The sequence below is a fragment of the Engraulis encrasicolus genome, chromosome 22, assembly GCF_034702125.1.
Source record: "Engraulis encrasicolus isolate BLACKSEA-1 chromosome 22, IST_EnEncr_1.0, whole genome shotgun sequence".
Classification (NCBI taxonomy): domain Eukaryota; kingdom Metazoa; phylum Chordata; class Actinopteri; order Clupeiformes; family Engraulidae; genus Engraulis; species Engraulis encrasicolus.
In genome coordinates, this window is record NC_085878.1 from 19981216 (window position 1) to 20002359 (window position 21144).

Consider the following 21144-nt stretch of genomic DNA (forward strand, 5'->3'; position numbering starts at 1 on the left):
TGTTGTGGATGTAGCCTTCATAAGCCTGTTGCAGACCTTTTTGTCAACTTTTATCTTATATTTTGCTGTCTATCAACAAATTGCTTGTGATTTCCATGAGCAGAGCCGAAATTGAAAGGGGTGAAAACATGTCGCATGCCATTCATTCTAATGCTGAGAACCTGGAATACGTGAAAGCTTGACTCGCATAGCAACCGTTGCTAAGGGGGGAGGAGTTTGCGGAAAGGTCAATTGTACTGTGTACAATCTATGCTATGATGTGCTGTGTCAAAATGGCAATGGGACGATCCCAGAGCAGTGTTTCCCATACATTGAGGAAACTATGGCGGCCCGCCATAGTTTAAATTTGGCCGCCATAGTTTCCAAAAATGTAAAAAAAATATATATATATATATATTTTTTTTACGATTTCCGTTTTTGTTAAAAACGATTTGAATTACGATTTCCTTCGCATTTTCCTCCTGGAGTAAATACATCCTATAGAGAAAACCACAAGTGCTTGAAAGACAGAGGGATCAAAAGCCTAGTCAAGTTGTTGTAGTTAACTTGGGTTTGGGAGCAATAAAAAAACCTTCAGAGAAGGGACAGTTGGGATGAGTTTACTAACACTCCCCAGGCTTTGTTTTACAGTTGTAATGAGTTAGGTGACAGGCCTTCATTGACAAGGCAGAGGAGACATCGGGCTGCATATCGAAATGAATGTGTAATGACATGAATGTATAGACATAAATTTGTAATATGTTGTTCAGCCCTTTTAATGAGTAATTTTTATCTCTGGTCCTATTTTGTTTTATTATTTTTTTCATTACATAGACCCCTGCATGAGGGATGAATGAAACTGTGTTGAAATGATACAGAAATGATACACTGTACTGCATTTGTTTTTTAAATATAAATGACAATGTACTACTAATATCATGGGTAAAATGTTATGTAGCCTTATTTCTCAAAGTATAAATGGCTGAAATGTAGGCCTAGGCCTATAGCCATTTTGCATTTACACTGCGTGAATACCCCCACCCCCGCAAAAAAAGGCCCGCGTGAAAAGCCCCCCCCCGGAAAAAAAATCCCGGCTGCCCCCATAGTTTCCAAAATTTCTGTGGGAAACACTGTAGAGGAACACCCAAATGGCATAGTCAACAATGTGTGTGTGTGTGTGTGTGTGTGTGTGTGTGTGTGTGTGTGTGTGTGTGTGTGTGTGTGTGTGTGTGTGTGTGTGTGTGTGTGTGTGTGTGTGTGTGTGTGTGTGTGTGTGTGTGTGTGTGTTCAGCGCCACCCAGCAGTATTTTCAGCACCCTTGAAGTTTAAGTATGTGAAATCCAGACAACAAATAATAAGGTCAACCATGGTTTTACATACACTAGGCAGCTTATGGTTTATACAAAGCAGCAAAATGATGAACAACATTAGATAAATATAGCTGCAAGCAGCAATGCGGGGCCAAGCAGTAAACTTGCCAGAGTCACCACGGCAGCAGAAGGAACTGCAGGGCCCCCTTTGGCCCAAATCTCGCCAATGTTGGTGTGCATTCCTTGGAGGGGAGTGTGCTCACATGAACCAAGTTTATTTTGAATCCCTTAAAGGGCAGACGAGATATAAGATCACTTCCTGTTACCTGTTGGTGGCGCTAGAGAGTTTGAGCTGGGAATCTGGATTTTTTGTGGGAGGTCATGGGATTGACTAGTATGTGGGCAAAAAATAGCTAAAAGAATCTGACAAACGTTAGCTGAGATATGACCTCACTTCCTGTTTTGCCACTTTTACGACAATTTTGATTGGCTGTCACCTCCAAACGATAAGAGGTATCAAAAAATCTTTGGCTACCCTAATGCCTATCATTCTGCAGATGATGTGTACCTTTTTGCAGGTCATTCTGACAAAAAATTGTGTGAGAAGTAGCATTTTATTGAATTTTACAAAATTCAAAATGGTGGAATTTCCCTTCTGCGTTGACATTACGTCATATAGTGCGTTGGATTCGGCTTGGCCCAAGGATTCTAGTGATAATAATGTATTTTACATCGTGCATATGATTTAAAAGCTATAGGCAAAAATGTAGCTAAACTTTTGACCTGTTGGTGGCGCTACAGAGTTTGAGCTGGGTTTTTTTTTTTCAGTAGGTCATGGGATGGACTACTATGTGTGTACAAAATCCCAGCCTGATTCGACAAACTGTTGCTGAGATATGACCTCACTTCCTGTTTCACCACTTTTACGACAATTTTGATTGGCTGTCACGGCTAAACGATAGAAGATATCCAATATTCCTTGAGACCCCACGTGTAGCTTGGTCCAGAGATACTATATACCAAGTTTCCATCGTTGCTTCCAATCATCCCGATTCTCCATACATCTTTTCAATTCACTGGTACTCTGGGTTCCTGTGTCCTTCTTAAGTAGGCCTATGTCCACTTATGATAGAGTGGGACGTCCTCTTGACCGGTTCCCATGCGACGGTTCCCACAGCACCAGTTTGCTGGCTAGTAGTTCTTGGTGCCTTTGGCAGTGTCCTGCAAGTCTCATTCTCCTTACAACAACTTTCTCGCCCACCCTTGGTATTCCTTCGTACAGGATTTCGTTGGTTACATGTGCACTATCGCTGATGTTAAGCACTGCACAAATGGGAATCACCTATGATTGCTTTTGTCCACAGGACCTAAAATAGCCAATGGATGGTGATATTTGTGTTTTGCTGTAAAAAGCCACCTGTTACATTCTGGGCCTCTGTCACAAAGGTGAAGACAGAGGAGCTGTCTGGGGACATCAGAAATGCTATTAATGGCAAATAAGACCTCCAAATGATAAAAAGTTATCTCAAAACACCTACGTATACTAATTTCTACGGTTTGTTATGTTATTCAGAAATCTATCCAATATGGAACTGGAGAAAGAGTCCTGCACATCATCAAAAGGCTAAAGATGATTGGTGGAAAATACCATTATTACATTACATTACATTACATTACATTACATTACATTGTATTTGGCAGACGCTTTATAACCAAAGCGACTTTCAAAAGACGACATAATCATAGCCAACATCACTAGCAAATACAAAGTGCACAGGAAATATACAGAACAAGAAGTGCAGATACAAAGAACGGTTCGTTTTTTTGAGTACACACAAACACACACACATACGTACATACACATCATGTCAAGAGTCTGGCCTGGGGCTAGGCCAGCTCAACCATTAGTCCAGTAGATATTCACGAAAGAAGAGAGTCTTTCCTTGCTTCTTGAAGGCTGCAAGATACTGCATCAGAGGAGTGCAAGAACACGATGCTTATGATGAATACAAGAAACCTTTTGAGGACATCATTCTTGTGTGTGTGTGTGTGTGTGTGTGTGTGTGTGTGTGTGTGTGTGTGTGTGTGTGTGTGTGTGTGTGTGTGTGTGTGTGTGTGTGTGTGTGTGTGTGTGTGTGTGTGTGTGTGTGTGTGTGAAAAACCCACAGCATTACTGATAGTGTGCCTTGTGTCTTGATGTACTGTAACTCTAATAAACACTGATGCAAGCCCTGCACTTCACGGCACAACATAAAACATGACACCAAAGGCTTTAATGGTGGTAACCATGGTAATGATGGTATTAAATAATGCAGAGCAATACAAATGGGCAACAAGCATACAGTTAACAAAGAACAATTCAAATGCAATTCCAAGCCATGCATGCACAAACACAATTCCCCTCTCATGCCATATCTCTCTCTCTCTCTCTCTCTCTCTCTCTCTCTCACACACACACACACACACACACACACACACACACGCACACACACACACACAGAAAGTAGGACACACTAATGTACACATACACACACATTTACCTCACAGCAATGCTCTGTTCTTGCTTATGGATTACTGTATAGCTTCATATACTAAAGTCATGACTGATTGGGCGGGTGGGCGGTTGGGCATCATTAACTAGTTCAGTGCCGCACCAGACCATACTCTGCGTGAGTATGTGACCCGCATGAGTGGAGCTGTTGTGTGTGTCCTACATTTGTTCCCTGAGCCAGTGCTGATGCGCCAGAGTGTGTGCACAGGGTCATTAATTACACGCTAACGCCACAGGGATTAGCCAAAACAGAATGGCCCTGATCAGGCTAGCTACTTTTAACACCTGCTCTGTTGCTTCAGCACATTTCTGCACTCGTTTTTTTTCTTCCTTTTCTTTCTGTCTCTCCTCCTACCCCCTCTCCCTCTTCCTGTTTCTTCTCTCTCCTCCTCCTCCTCCTTCTCTTTCTTCCTCTCTTCTCTCCCTTCACCTCACTAGGTCTTTTTCTCTATTGCCCCCCTTTTTTGCTCATCTCTCTCTTTCTGTCTTTCTTCCTTTCTCTCTTTCTCTTTCTCTCTCTCTCTCTCTCTCTCTCTCTCTCTCTCTCTCTCTCTCTCTCTCTCTCTCTGTTCGCGGAGCCCTGCGTGGTGAGGTGTTTGATCCTACAGAAATGTCAAGTCAGGTGAAACAGGATAACAAGTTGTTTCCTTTGGGGTATGAAAAAAGGTGATGTGTTTTGCTTCGCGCCACCCCAGTCCTCCAATCCACACCGCCCCCCCACCGCCCTTTTCTTTTTTTCTTTTACTTTTTATTTCCATCAGCAGTTCAAGCAGGCTATGGAAGGCAATGAGACAAAAAGGAGGAGACTTTGACGTTGCAGGTTTGGTGTGTGTGCATGTGTTCGTGTGTGTATGCGTTTGTGTGTGCATGCGTTTGTGAGTGCGTGCGTGCGTACATGCGTACATATGTGTGTTTAAGGTAAATGATATACACAGCAGACTTCAGCAATCTGCTTGACCCTGCACTGTCAGGCTTAACGGAAAAAAGGCTATTGTGTGTTTTTATGCCCATTGATACAAAAAGGAATGATGCACACACACACGCACACACACACACACACACTTGGTGCTACTACGCTACTAAACCTAATATGCAAGGGTCTTGGTAATATCATATTATTATTGTTGCTATGACGTAGTTCAGTCTTTCCAGCAACGTGTGCATAGACCAGGGATGACTGGAATTTGCACCACAATAAAATAACAAGAAAGTGTCTGAGTGCTCCAGTCATCCCTGGCCTAGTCTTGCTGAATTGGACCAGTTTGCTCACCATTGTCTACCGTCCTGGACTGGAAGCACCAAGAAGGTTAGAGCGCAAATAGCTTCCCTTTTCCAAGCTACGATAATGATTTAATGACATCTCTATACTCACAGCCAACCGTTTGTGACACACAAATCAATGTGGATATTTAGATATTGTCATGTGCATGGCAAGTGTAACCATGTTAGAACTACGGTCAAAGGCTAGCAGTTAGAACATTAATTTTGAAGGAGATCTCTGGAATGCCATCCATGTACTTTGGTGAGGAGATACAGTATAGGCCAAACGTTTGGACACACCTTCTCATTCTCAACGCGTTCTCTTCACAGTATTGCCGTGGCTATTTGCCGTGTTTTTACTTGAAAATAGACAAATAAAGTTGTTGAAACATGTGGGGGGAGAGAGGACGCTGATGGCCTCTGTTTACTCTGACTCACACTAAATGTTTTTTCCTCCTCGCTTGGTCTACAATTTGGAAGTGGAAATATCTCTCATGATGTGAAGGGAAACTCCAACTCCCCTTGTCATTGTGACACAGCACTCCACATACACATTACAGCACACAAGCGTACCCTGTACACAATGACACTGCATTTATGCATCACTTGTGCAAGGGGGCAGCCCCCAAATGTGCCCGAAAGGGAGCAGTGCTGCGGGACAGTGCGTGGTCACGGTACCTCCGTCATGGACAAGGATGGGGGAGAGCACTGGTTAGTTACTCTCCCCATCAACCTGGTAGGTCGAGACTCGAACCGGCAACATATGGTCTACAAGTCTGACGCCCTAACCTCTTACCCATGACTGCCCATAATGATGGCCCATTCCTAGCTTGGCTATCGCAACTGAAAACTCTCTCCAAAAATTTGGTTGTCAACCCTTTCTCCGGAGGAAATATAAAGGGTGTGTCTAACTCGCATACATGTGATCTGATCATGTGATCAATCTGACTACACCTCCCTTCACTCATCTAAAAATGGAGATGGTGCATCATTGCCTTACACAAGCCCCACCAAGTAACTGGAAATGCTCAAAATGTATTGGTCCTCTATCTCGTTAGAATGTATGAAGGGTTTATTTGCAAAACGGTGCATGTATCCACCATTTTTGACTTTTGCATTTTATTATTGGAAATGACTGTTCAGAGGTCATATAACCAATGTGTGAATTCTTGCCACTCAAATATTTTGGGAATTTTTGGGAAATTTCTGAAATTTCACAGCCTGTCCAATCAGAATCGTGGGGCGGGATCGCGGGGCGGGGTATATACAAGTCAGTGGTTGAAGTAGTACGTGATTAAAAAAGCCACATGAATTCTTCAATCAGGTTCGAGCAGTTTTGAACACACCCACGCCTTTCCAGAGCTAAGCGATTGACAATGTTCCAGACCATCGCGTGAGAACCAGGTTATGGCCAGACTAGTTTGAAAAGCGAAACTTTGTGCTGTGCTGCAGGTCGTATAGGTGGGCATCTGACACGGTTGGAATCACCAGAGTGCCTGCTAATGTAGGTTACTTTTGTCTACACAACACAGACTGAGTCCAGACAGCATTTTACGCCTCAGATTGCATTTTGCATGCCACAAACACACACCTGCATAAACTCCTGGAGACATGCTACCTCTTACACATTTGCTGTTACCAGAATGGCAATAACCAAGTTGTTAAGTATTAGACTCCTTATATAATGTCGTAGTGTAGTACTATGGCAAAGTCTTTGTCTTTTCACTGACTATAACAGCATTCCAGTGGAGGGACTGTGTAAATTAGAAGACCTTGGGCTTTGACAGTCTCCAGTGTGCTATATGATTACTGTTATTCTCTGTCATTTATGGACTCAATCTTTGTGGATGAACACAAAATGTGAAGTGTGTTGATTACAGCAACTGAACAGAAATCGTCTTTTATCACCTGGGTGAAGCTTGACTGTTCTTTTCAGTGACGTTGGTTTATTCCAGTTTACATAAGGGCATGTGCACAGACAGGCTTCGAAATCATAGGAGAAAAGCTGTAATAATAGCAATTGCAGCTATTATTGCAAACAGCCAAGCCTTACATATTTAACCCTTGTAAGGTGTTTGGGTTTTCTGTTTTTTATTTTTTGCCAGAGGAAAATAGTAACAATTATTCTTTCAAATTGAGATTTACTGGCCTAGGCTAATTTTCTGTGAGGAACCTGAATCTGAAAAAAATGATCCCTCTCTCTCTCTCTCTCTCTCTCTCTCTCTCTCTCTCTCTCTCTCTCTCTCTCTCTCTCTCTCTCTCTCTCTCTCTCTCTCTCTCTCTCTCTCTCTCTCTCTCTCTTATCCTTATCAGTGGAGCCATGGGAGGTCCATCTTGCTGACCAGTCAAGCCAGTCACCGCCAGTTGGAGAGGCCTGGTGCACCCTGTCACGACAGCGCTCCTGTTTGCGCCCTGGGACCTCATTAGGGATCGACACGGTGTCTCCTGTCACACACAGGGACACCAGAGAGAGAGAGGGGGGGGGGGGCGACATCAGCTATGGGGACAATTGCACTCTGACACACGTACAGTACACACAAGCACACACACAAATAGCTCGCAGACAGAACATATCAGGATAGAATGAGAGGGGGAGTTAAGGGCTGAGACGGAAAGAGGATGAGAAGTGGATGAGGAAGAGCAAACAGACAGAAAACGAATGAGAGAGGCTGGGGTCTCGATAGAAGAAGAAAGGGAGAACAATAAATATGTTTGTTGGAGAGCTGTTGCCTTCTCAGTGGAATGATGTATTAGTCGCTGAAAAGACGTAACTGCCTTAGTACTACACTACGATATTACACTGGGCCATTAGCAATACATTGCAACTTGCTAATTACCATTCTGGTAACAGTAAATATATGACAGGGGGCATGTTTTACTTTGTTAAACAAGAAGTGACCAGTGAAAGAAGAGAACCGAATGATTGATGTTGGAAAACACATGTGAAGAAGAATGAGAATAAAAGAGGCTAATGGGAGAATGACAGAAAACAATATTTTCGACATCCGATTCAGTCTTGGTCTTGGTAGAAAATCAAAACTTTCGCTTTTTGGCTGACAACTCTGAAACATCAAGCTATCTGTACGGACTGCTACTTCTGGCAATAGTTTTCTTCTGTGACAAGCGAGACAATAAAAAGCACAGCAAGCTGTTGGCTATATATACTACGTCTTGTGCTTCATGGGTAAACCCAGAAATAATGGCTGCTTGACCAATCTTGCTGTCCATTTCTATCCTATGTCCCATCCTTCTGCTGGGTCAGCTTTCATATAAATGTGGAAAAACTGCATGATGCAAGGTGTGTGTGTGTGTGTGTGTGTGTGTGTGTGTGTGTGTGTGTGTGTGTGTGTGTGTGTGTGTGTGTGTGTGTGTGTGTGTGTGTGTGTGTGTGTGTGTGTGTGTGTGTGTGTGTGTGCGTGCGTGTGTGTACTACACAAATCCTACTTCGAGAGGCCACTGCTATTGGAGCACACCCACATTCTCCAGGATTTGGACCCCACATGTTTTGACCATTTTTGCTGGGGTAGTTTTGTTTCTACTGGTAAAAGTAAAAGTGTAAATAACATTTCCTCACTGATAGGTTAGGGTTAGAGATTGCTTTGGTTTGGAGATAGTTTAGCATTCTTTGTTAGAGTATGAATGGAAGGCGCCCACAAAGATAGGAAGGGCCCCAAAAGGGCCCCACAAAGATATAAAGGTTGAGCTGTATGTGTCTGTTTGTCTGTGTGTGCGTGCGTGCGTGCGTGCTTGTGTCTGCAGGGTTGCTGACAGCTTTGCTTGGAGCCAGGACAAAAGTCATCTGATAGGCCCCCTACCCAATACATACCCGTCGGCTTCCCTGTGTGTGTGTGTGTGTGTGTGTGTGTGTGCGTGCGTGCGTGTGTGTTTGTATGTGTGTGTGTGTGTGTGTGTGTGTGTGTGTGTGTGTGTGTGTGTGTGTGTGTGCATATGCGCGCCCGTGTGTGTTTGTATGTGTGTGAGTCTTGCACTGGGTGTTCATCATAACCTGTGGGCTTCAGCAATGAATCCCACCACTGTGATAGACACAACCGTGAGGATTTTTTTTTTTGGGCATGCACCGCTGCCCTCATTCAGTCACTCCTATAGTTTCTCACCCTTGGAAAATGTTAGCGTAGTTCTACACCAGCTACTGGGACCGTTTCCTGTTCTGATGAGAAGTATTATCGTAAAAAAAACACTGTCAGTTCCAAGCAGTTCCACTCTTTTCTGAGCGCTATTGATTGTAGCATGCACAGGATGGGAAGCAGGGTCTTGTGCAGAGGTTAGATTTAAACAGTGTTAAAATGCTAATCTGCCCCCACACACTAGAGCTTTGCTGCCGTGAATGTGTGCTCGTTTGTGTGTATGTGTGCGTGTGCCTGTGTGTGTGTGTGTGTGTGTGTGTGTGTGTGTGTGTGTGTGTGTGTGTGTGTGTGTGTGTGTGAGAGAGAGAGAGAGAGAGAGAGAGAATACTGTGATTGGATGTTGATGTTGTATTTTCGTGTGTGTGTGTGTTTGTGTGTGCGTGTGCTTGTACGTGTGTATATGTGTGTGTGCATTTGCGTGTGTGCGTGTGTGTTTGTGTGTGCATTTGCGTGTGTGCGTGTGTGTTTGTGTGTGCATTTGCATGTGTGCGTGTGTGTTTGTGTGTGGGAGTGTGTGTGTTTGTGTGTGTGTGTGTGTGTGTGTGTGTGTGTGTGTGTGTGTATGTGGCGCATTTGCATGTGTGTGTGTGTGCGCAGGGAGGATATGGGAACTCCGAGCTGGGAGAGCTGTCGGTGCACTTTGACCTCTCTGTTTTGCACCCACCCACTGATGTTCCTTGTGGCCCGTGCCTGCACTCAGATAAACAGTATGCCTCGGTGTGCGTGCGTGTGCGTGTGTGTATGTGCGTCCCCGTGCGTGTGTGTGCATGTGTGTGTTTGTTCAGATAAACAGCCCATTAGAATTCTTGCTTCGCACCCGCTGGCCTGCGTGCCCCCTGACCTCTCACTCTGTGTGAGGCGTGAAACACGTCCCTTGGCCACAGAAAAACAAGCTTCCCTTTCACTGTGTGTTAACTGTGTGTGTGTGTGTGTGTGTGTGCCTGTGTTTATGAGAGAGAGCAAAAGAGTGAGAGAGAGAGAGACAGAGAGACAGAAACAGAGACAGAGACAGAGACAGATACTGAGAGACCAACAGACTAAGTCACACACACACACAGACACACAGATAAACGTACATATGAAGAGGAAGGGATCTTACTGAAATGTGCAAAGGATAGCAGACAGACAGACAGACAGACAGACAGACAGACAGACAGACAGGAAGACAGACAGACAATCGAGCAGACATATCCGGACTATGAAAGTAAGAAAAAGTAAGAGGAAAACGCACTGAGAATACAAGGTAAATTACCGGAAACATACTGCAGAGTGTAAAAAGAAGAAAGCAGAAGGGGATGAAGGATCTCTGAGGCTGACCTGAATGATCTCTTGACTCCAGGAGATCAGGCCGACTACAGATGTGTGAATGTCCAGACAAACAAACGCGGCAGAACCTAGACGAGCAAGCTTTGATCCATGTGCTCGGTTTCTGCTGCTCTCACAGAGCAGAAACGTGTTAACAATATCAGCTTCAGAGATCTGTGATCCCTGTGGCAACAAACAGGCACGAAGACCAGCACATGTCCAGCACGTCCGTACACATACACACGCACACGGACACGCACATACTGTACATATGGGCACAAAGTACTAGACGTTGCTTTGAAGAAAGCATCTAGCAACCCCCCCCCAAAAAAAAAAAACATGTATTTATAGTACACCAAGATTGCCCGCTTCATATGCAAGACGATTCATGGTATTCACAGCAGGGTTGCATAGTTCATGACTAAAAGAACATCAATGATATTATGTGCAACAGGATTGCATGTTTCATATGTAATGGGCAGAAAGCCGCACACTAGCAGGTTGCTTGGTTCTTGCAAGTGCAGATAGATGATAGGGAATTATGTTTACAGTATAATATATAAATAGAATGACCTTATGTGCGCAGGGTGGGTGTAACAAATTACATTTACTCACATTACTGTAATTAAGCACTTATGATTCATTTGTATTATCTAAAGTGGAAAAAAGTCTTCTACAAACTACAAACTGCTCAATAACAGTAATTTGAGTAAAAAGTCAAATGGGTTTTTACATTTACTTGAGACCATATTTGCCCAATTATTTTACCTGTCTACATTTGAAACTGCCCTGAGTAAGTTCAGATTGACAGAGAAAAGAAATAACAGAAAATTGTGCTTTCCCCCCTTTTTACATTAATTATCTATCTTGGACCAATGTGTTGGATAGTTAGCCATGGGGCTCGCCGGTCCCATGTCATTGGTCCGACAGCCCATTAGTCCAACCGCACACAGTAGAGATGCAAGTAATTGGCTGAGAATAGCGTTCGTAAATTCAGGGTGCGCACAGAATTCTCATTCGTCAAGCATTCAGAGCACATACCAGGCACTCTAGCTAGGGGAGGAGCAGCCAAGGATTTACAGTAAACCCTGGGCCCGCCCACAAAATTCTATGACCTTAGTAAGACTAGTGAAAATGGCTGTTTGAAATTCATATCGGCTTCCTCTTTAGAGCAAATTAAAGTGGACTGATTGTTAGCTGCAACCACAGCATAAAGAGGCATTTTAAAGATACGAATATGAATACTTTATTATCCACAGAGTGGAAATTTGTCTTCACCACAGACATACACACATTTAAAGACAATAATCCCACAAAACACAATCAAGCATTCAGACACTGCACCTGTACAAAGCAGAAGAGGACAGGTTATTATAAAAGTACATTTAAATATTAAGTGAATATAAAAATGTACATTAGCACTCAGTAGAGTGTTTAAAGAATAAAATAGCTGAGCTGAGTAATAAATATAATGAGTAGGCCTACATCAATAAATAGAATACATAACAAGAACAATTAAAGAGCAGGGAAGAGGTTGACTAAGTGTAAAAAACTGTATTATTAATCTTTAGGGACAATTCCCTTATTCCTGTAGGGACAAAAGAATTCTTAAAAATGTTTTTAACGGCGTTGGGAACCCTAAAACGCCTCCCATAGGGTAGGAGCTCACATTCACAGTGGATGCAGGTTTAAGGCCCTCTGAGAACACGGTTTTCAAGAAAACTTTGCCCAGTGCTTGCAGAGATGATGGCTGGTATTGAGACATACAGAGCTCACAGAGGATAATATTCAAGAAGAAAAGTTGATATTGCAAGAGTAAACCTATTTGAAAGTTACTAAAGACTCTTTTCCACTGCCGGTATTCTGGTAGGCCTACAGCTCGACACAGCGCGACTCGGCCGCCACTTTTTGCTTTTCGATTTAGGTGTTTTGTGCCCAAGCAAAAAGCAAAAGGTGGCGGCAGAGTTGGGTTGTGAAGAAAAGAGCCTTATGTAACTTTTGCTCAAATTACATTTTAAAAAAGGTAAACTCAATTTCAAATTTTCAGTACTCTTTCCACCTCTGTTAGTGTGCAAAAAAGAAAAGAGAAAATGGAGGTCTTCGATGTAAAACACACCTGCCACAGATGTAAGCAGCCATCTACTCTCTCTCTCTCTCTCTCTCTCTCTCTCTCTGCGCGCGCGCGCGCGCGTGTGTGTGTGTGTGTGTGTGTGTGTGTTTTGCTACTGCTGCTGTATCTTTGCTTGAGGGTGGATTGTGGGTGGATGAGGATGTCTGAATCCTTGGGTGCTACATTGACATTTGACATCTGTGTGTGTACTGTATACATGTGTGTGTGTGTGTGTGTGTGTGTGTGTGTGTGTGTGTGTGTGTGTGTGTGTGTGTGTGTGTGTGTGTGTGTGTGTGTGTGTGTGTGTGTGTGTGTGTGTGTGTGTGTGTGTGTGTGTGTGTGTGTGTGTGTGTGTGTGTGTGTGTGTGTGTGGGGCGGTGGGTGAACATTTTGCTTTACTTAATGTTCATGAGGACAAACATGACGGCTTATGTTTTAAAAAGAAACTTATTGACATTTACAACAGTTTTCATGCTGGCTTTGGGGAAGAGCACAAATTGAAAACAACAACACACACACTTTCTCTGTGGCAAGTGTTGACAGAACAACATCATTTGACATTCTCCATGGCAGAAAACACACTGGTTATCCAACACAATAGATGCGATGACAGGCAGTGTTTCTCTTGACTAATTGAAATTTCTGCTTCATAACCATGCGAAGAACACAAGTCCCATATGGTGCTGGCGAAGGCTGCATCTGAACCACGGCTTATATCCGCACAGCCATGCTTAATATGACAGCACCCAGTGGGCTATGTGTGACAGTGTGTGTGTGTGTGTGTGTGTGTGTGTGTGTGTGTGTGTGTGTGTGTGTGTGTGTGTGTGTGTGTGTGTGTGTGTGTGTGTGTGTGTGTGTGTGTGTGTGTGTGTGTGTGTGTGTGTGTTTGCGTCCTCATATATACTTGCGTATGTTTGTGGTGGGATGGAGGGGGGGCAGATAAACAGAGGTGTATCCATAAAATTGACACCCCAATCCATCTCTGACACACAAGCGAGCGAGCAGTTTGTTAGTGTGAGCGTTCGAGCCACGCCACATTCTCTTCCTGGATCATCCTCCGATGGCCTTCCCACAAGCCCCGGCTGATCAAATAAGTGTCGGCTTCAATGAGTTGAGTTTGGCTCCCGGATTGTCTTATTGTCAAATTGAATTTGGCCTGGCGTTAAATTGATTGCCATGCGTTGGGTAAGGAGGGGAGGGAGGGAGGGGTCGCTGGAAGGCAAACCTGTTTATTATTATTTTTTCCCCTGTCATAACCAGTCTGAATATCTGTGGTGCTGGGTCTGTCTGTAATGCGTTTATGGCCATTTTATTCCTGAACACGATTTGAAAATTGAAAATATTGTACTGCAAGGGTTTTTTTTGTAAAGCATTGTGCAGGGGTCGCACTGACTGTGGATAAAGTGGATTATTGTATTTTTGTCTCAGCTTTTGCCTGGAGCATATTGACGTTTTTGTTGCACTATAGGGTTGATTTCTTAACACTCTCCCAAGATAAAAGACAAGACAGAAGTTCAACAGAAATCATTTCCTGTTACGTGTAACTCGCTCTTACAAGCCAAGTCTGAAGTCTAGCATCGAAAGGCACTGTCATTACCAGTGTGATGGTAATGTGAGACGGGCCTACCCATTTTAAACTTATTCCATTTACAGTGTATATAGGTATGTTATACTGTAGAAATGTCCAATACTAAGGAATAGCTATTAAAATATAATGAGGATAATGAGCAATCAGAATTTGTCAGTTAGCCTGAGCAGCAGATTTCTAAACACCTAGATCTGTAATAGTGATGTCTGTGTCAACATGAATATGGATATTTAACAAGCTTGCTTTGGCATAAATTTATCCGTGTAATGAAATGTTGCCCAGGGAACAGAGGTGTGTATTTAATCAAATCAAAAGTAAATGTAAATTCATGATGTAAGTACGACACTACATTATACTGCATAGTTTCCCCTGTCATTCCACCATGTGATTACTCTATGGGGGTTTTTACTTAAGCAATAAGCCCCGAGAAACCGCGGGTTTGTGTTCGATAACGGGTAAAACTCTTTACGGACTCTGGTGGCTTATTGCTTATCTAACACTGTTGCACTTAATCTCTGACAAAATTTCTTTAAAAGTACCGCCCAAGAGATGGAACGCCCTCCCCATCGAGATCCGATCAGCCACCTCCGTCGACTCCTTTAAGAAGCAGCTGAAGACCCACCTCTTCATCCTTGCCAACTCCTAGCTGCCAAGGCGTCATAGTGTCCCAGCCGCCGCAGCGCCCTTACTACTCGCAATCCAGCCCTGGCAGGGGGCTCCCCTAGGTGGCCGCTGGTCTCTGCCTGAGGTTTCTTCCTGACTACAGGGGGTCTTTTTTCTCAGACCTCACTGAGCTTTTTTTCCCCCTCACAAACTATGAATCAAGCGAAAGGGAGTTTTTCCTCACCCCTGATGCCACCAGGGGCCGCACCTGAGCGCCCAATCTCTGTGTGACTATCTATGACTTATGATAGGCCCAGCCACTATGGACCTTACACATCTAAGAATCCTGGTCCTAACCTACGTTGACCTTATGACTCTACATTCTCTGTCTATCTCTTCTTCCTCTGCCTTCCTGCTTTTTCTGCCTCTCCCCTATACCTCTCCTTTTAAATCTATCTCTAACAATGTTTTTTCCCATTTGTTAAGCACTTTGAGTTACATGCCTTGTATGACACAGTGCTATACAAATACAATTATTATTATTATTATTATTATTACTGTAATAACAATTAATTTGCCTTGCATTGTTCAGTTGAGAAAGTGGTTGGTTACCACGGCAACACTACGTACTGTGCCTGCACACGTTTAGAGTGCACTCAAACACAAACTTTTCAACAAAAACTCAGATATGGAATGAGACGTCTTTGCAATCACACTGATACCCCAACCAGAGATGGTACAAAGATGTGCTCTTGCTGTATTCTCCCTACCTCAAAAGCACTAAATTCTCGCTATCAACTTAGATGCAAGCATGAAACTTAAACGTTTTTCAACGGCTATCAGCCAATCACCATCAAGAACCAGATGGCGCAGTGTTACATTTTTCTTTAACTTCTACATTGTACATCACTGACCTCCGTGAAGCTGCCCCACCCTCAGACCCAAAATGCTGAAATAATACTGCAGATTGTATGTGCTATGCCGGATAGTGCTGTAAAAGTTTGTGCTATTGAGGCTTTTGAGTAATTTAAATACTTAAATACTCGTAGGGGCCTACTTTTAATACATTTTTCTGACCTGTGACGTCACGCAGCCCCCAATCCACGTCTACATTTTTCCAAAGTAGTCTCAATCGAAGGCAATTTGTTTGTGCTAATTTTTGCTGTGGAAATTAACGCTTCAATCACTTGTTTGGTAAAGTTACAGCCGTTTTATTTTATTACTATGCTTTTATTATGCTATTATTTTATTAATAGCAAAAAACAAAAAATATACAGGACTATCCGGCACAAACATAGCACATACAATCTGCTGTGTCTGCAGTGTTATTTCAGCATTTTGGGTCTGGGGGGGAGGGGGGCAGGTGTCCATGGAACGTCTCTAAATATCAGAATTGGTGACGTTTACCATGAGAGACCATATAGGCCTAATGTGTTTCTCTGGTGAAGGGATTGTCATCACGGTGGCTGACTACTTAAAGTAAATACACACGTCTTCACTGTTGCATGAGGGGGCCGTGGGATGCCTGTTTGTGAGCTGCGCTACAGGCAAGGATTTACATTTCATTATAGACAAGCACATCAGAAACACCAACACGCAGAAAGTGTTCTGACCCAGTTCATTGTGGCTAGTCGTTTTTTTTAATTAACACATTCTGGCTTATGCATTAAATGCACTACACTTTGGACCATTAGCAGCATACAAAATACCCAACACACACACATGCACATGCACATGCACACACACACACACACACACACACACACACACACACACACACACACACACACGCACACACGCACACACGCACACCACAGCAGCATAATAATTTACATTTAGAAGCATATGTTTAAGCATAGATAAAAATGCTTTCAGACAAACACCATCACACATGAACAGACTTACACATACATAGAGTCTCTCTCTCTCTCTCTCTCTCTCTCTCTCTCTCTCTCTCTCTCTCTCTCTCTCTCTCTCTCTCTCACTCACACACACACACAGAAACACACACACACGCACGCACGCACGCACGCACAGACATACACACACACACACACACACACACACACACACACACACACACACACACACACACACACACACACACACACACACACACACACACACACACACACACACACACACACACACACACACACACACACACTGTGGCCCCTAATGGAAATCTGCCGGCACCAGTGGCAGGGTTAGCATCTGGAGCAGCTAATTGGCCCCCCATGTGTGTGACACGTGGCTAGAAGTTAAGTGCAGAAACACGGAGACACACAGCGGAAAGAGAGAGAGAGAGAGAGAGAGAGAGAGAGAGAGAGAGAGAGAGAGAGAGAGAGAGGAGATGTAGTTTCAGCTCTCTCTTCCTCTCTTGAAGCACAGGGGCAAAATTATACCACAGCTGTCACCACCACAGCCATGCAGCCTGCCACGGGTTTGTCTGCTGTCATTTAAAACCTTTGTCTTTTAATTTTTTTTTTGTCAAAAAATATATTTATATAACTATAATTCCAAGAAGTCAGGGAATCATTGTTCCCGTCCCTGGAGAGAGACAGAGGGAGAGAAAGAGAGAGAGAGAGAGAGAGAGAGAGAGAGAGAGAGAGAGAGAGAGAGAGAGAGAGAGAGAGAGAGAGAGAGAGAGAGAGAAAGAGAGAAAGAGAGAAAGAGACAGAGAGAGACAGAGGGAGACAGAGAGAGAGAGGCAGCAGGCCTCCTGACAGAATGATCTTTACCAGTAATGGATGTCAGAGATAGTGGGAGGGGGGGCGGTGTAAGAGGCTGTTTGCTGTTGGGCAGGTTACTGATGAGATGGATGACTGGGAAGGCAAGCGCTGGCAAGCATGCAAGTGCCATCATATAATTTGAGGAAAGCAGCCTGGGCATGCGTGTTCAGGTTTGTATGGGCGTGTTTTCCCACATATGGTGATTTGTTGTGGGGTTTTTTGGAGTCATGTCCAGAAGAATTTCGTGAAGAATTTCGGTGCTTACCGTGTGTGTGTGTGTGTGTGTGTCTGTTTTGTGAAGAGAAGAGTGAAAAAAAAACAACCAATGTTGGAGAGAGAGAGAGAGAGAGAGACGGAGAGAGAGGGAGAGAGAGAGAGAGAGAGAGAGAGAGAGAGAGAGAGAGAGAGAGAGAGAGAGAGAGAGAGAGAGAGAGAGAGAGAGAGAGAGAAATGTGGGGAGAAAGAGCAGGACCCAGAAAGCCAGCATCAGTGCGGGTTATTGGTTCCATGAAATCTGTGGTGGATAAATTTGTCGAATAATGGCCCCTAATGCAGCTGCTTTGATTTGAAAGCCCCCTCTATCCCGAGCTCCCTATCTCATCACCTCAATTCAGTCTGCCCTGATCGACCCGTGCCAGTTCATTTGACTGTCTGAAGAGGCAATTTAGTGTCAGTGTGCGCTCAAGTCTTTGGTCTGCACCTCTGGTGTCAACCACTGTTTCACGTCTCATTTCTGGGCTGGTCACACAAGCAAAGAAAGAAAGAAAAAAAGAAAGAAAGACAGATAGAAAGAAAAGCTCAAATAGGTATCAGTAATATGAAAAGGGGGATATTTTTGAAGCAACACATGGAGTTGAGACGATGTGTTTCTGTCTCGTGTCTCAGGAGGCTCGGGAAATGAATAATCTAAGAAAAGCCAACAGCTGAAAGATGAACAGAAAGAAATGTGTCATAAGCTACATTTTAGCCAGTATCATGAAAAAAAATGAATGCAAAATATAGCTTGTCTGTCCCCATGGTTTTGGTCTATAATGTAGACCAAAACCACACTGTTCCATTATGGAATACTTAGCAGCAAAATGTATCAGAAAGTGTGATTGTGTTTCCTTTAGTTTCTCTTGTTTGACATGTACTGTATGAATTCATATGCACCTACTTTTGCCCATGCAGCAATTGTTGACGTACAGTAAATGAAAAAGCCAAAGCATAGATTCATTTTGATGCCTACGCATCAGTTTCATATAACTGTGTCCTTTTGCCTATGCCAAACTATATATTACAAATAATACTTATATTAAAGCACAATAAAATATTGACCATCGGCCTCAAAATTTCAATTCATATTGCTCTTATGTAATGTTAGCCCACAGGATTTGCTGCAAATCCATCCACCCGTTAAAACGCGAACAAAAAAAAAAACAGGTATAATTTGGTTGAACATTGACCTTTGCTCATCTTGTGTAAGCAGAAGGCAAGGCGGTTTGTTTTGGAGGAAAGCAGCATCCAGGAAGGAATGTACCTTCATCCAAAGGTGTTCCATCAATGTCAGGGAGACAGGCAGACATGGTATGCATTCAATTGAATTATCAAAAAATGTCAGTAGAAAACAGAAAACGTTTTTTTTTTCCAATTATTTTTTTATCATGAGGTCATCCTTTTCCATAAAGTGATGAACATGAATACAGACGCAAAAGTTTGTATGCATTTACCACACTGATTTTAACCTAGCATAAGTTTTTAGTGCCTACTGTAATTGCAATCGATCCTGAACACCGTAGCCAAAAAAAATCTGACTGTGTACTGGCATTCAGGCCCTGCAGGCTTTATCGACTGCGTTGTATAACTCAAAGTAAAACAAGAGCCTGTAGAGTTTCTGCTGTGTTGTTTGTGTTAGTTGGATTATGTTGCTGTTGTGTCTGAACTGTACTTACCAGGCAATATGCTGGGTTCAAAAGTTCACAATTCCCACGCTGTTGCCCCAACTACATAAGCTACCAGACGAGAGCCTTCTGTTTGTGTGTGTTTGTACACACAATGCTGTTTTATGAGTGTGTGTGTGTGTGTGTGTGTGTGTGTGTGTGTGTGTGTGTGTGTGTGTGTGTGTGTGTGTGTGTGTGTGTGTGTGTGTGTGTGTGTGTGTGTGTGTGTGTGTGTGTGTGTGCGTGTGCGTGTGCATGTGTGTGAGTTAAGAGTGCATATACGTACGGGAGAAAGAAAGAGAGAGACAGACGAACAAAGGTGAGACAAAACACATGGCTAGTCTCACCAATATCCTTCCTTTGGATTTTTATTTGTCGGACGGATGATGCTTTAAGTGTGAGAAAAAAAGTACATGGTGGGCAAGTAGCTCCATCCAAGCCCATGAGCATTTGTGTGGGGAGACGAGAGAACACAGCAAATGAGGAATCTGCAGTTGGTGTTGCATTTTAGACAGCATAAGGCTAGAGATCCACTATAGCGTTACGTTATAGCAGCTCGACGTACTGGATGTCCCAGTGTCGACGCACTGCTACTACAGCTCGCGTGGCCCGGGAGTTATATACAGGAAGTACTGTATATCAATCTACATTTCTAGCCGTTTTTATCGATATAGCAAACCAACTGCCCCTAAATAACAGTTCTAAATGCTCTTACCGAACTCGGCACATGTGTTTTTTTCACACACAGCTTGGCCTTTTGTTGTTATGCTTATGGTCGAAATCGAACATAATCATTTGAACCCAGGCATCATAAGCACTTGCAACATGAATGCTTGTAGTCTATATTTTGTACATCCAAAAGTTCGACAGACGTCAAAAATCTACATTTACGGAGGGAAATGCACCTTCGTGATGACCACAGGTATCATGGGACATCTTCATGTGCTCAACAGTCATTGGGTAACGCAGTCCGTCAGCCGCTGCTAATTTGCATAACTTTCAGGAGAGCTCAACTTTTTGACGTGCCATCGGACCCACGCTCGCCGTGCCGGAATCCCAAAATGCATTGCGAGTCCGGTAACGACGATATGCCGCATTTCATTGAAAATGAATTGAATGTGTTGGTACGGCTTGCGTCAAACTGACAAATGGATGGGTACCGTAATTGATATGAGCGGTACATCTTTACCACAGTCTTCCTCCTGGGAGAGATGCTGTGCCTATATGTGATTTGTGATTTTGTTTTACCTCCCCCCACACACACACACATGCACACCAACTTTCATCCAGCCCTTAGACAAAGAAACTGTGAGTGTGTCCCTCACAGCAACTTGCATTACATGTGAGTGAGCATCCCTGCTTGGTGACTAGGTGAACTGACTTGTGCTCCGTGCAGTGTTTATTTATTTAGGTGTGGAGGGAGAAGAGAAGGCAAACTGAGTGAGTATGAAACATGGATCTCTCTCTCTCTCTCTCTCTCTCTCTCTCTCTCTCTCTCTCTCTCTCTCTCTCTCTCTCTCTCTCTCTCTCTCGTTGTGTGTGTGTGTGTGTGTGTGTGTGTGTGTGTGTGTGTGTGTGTGTGTGTGTGTGTGTGTGTGTGTGTGTGTGTGTGTGTGTGTGTGACATGAGTCATGATTACTTG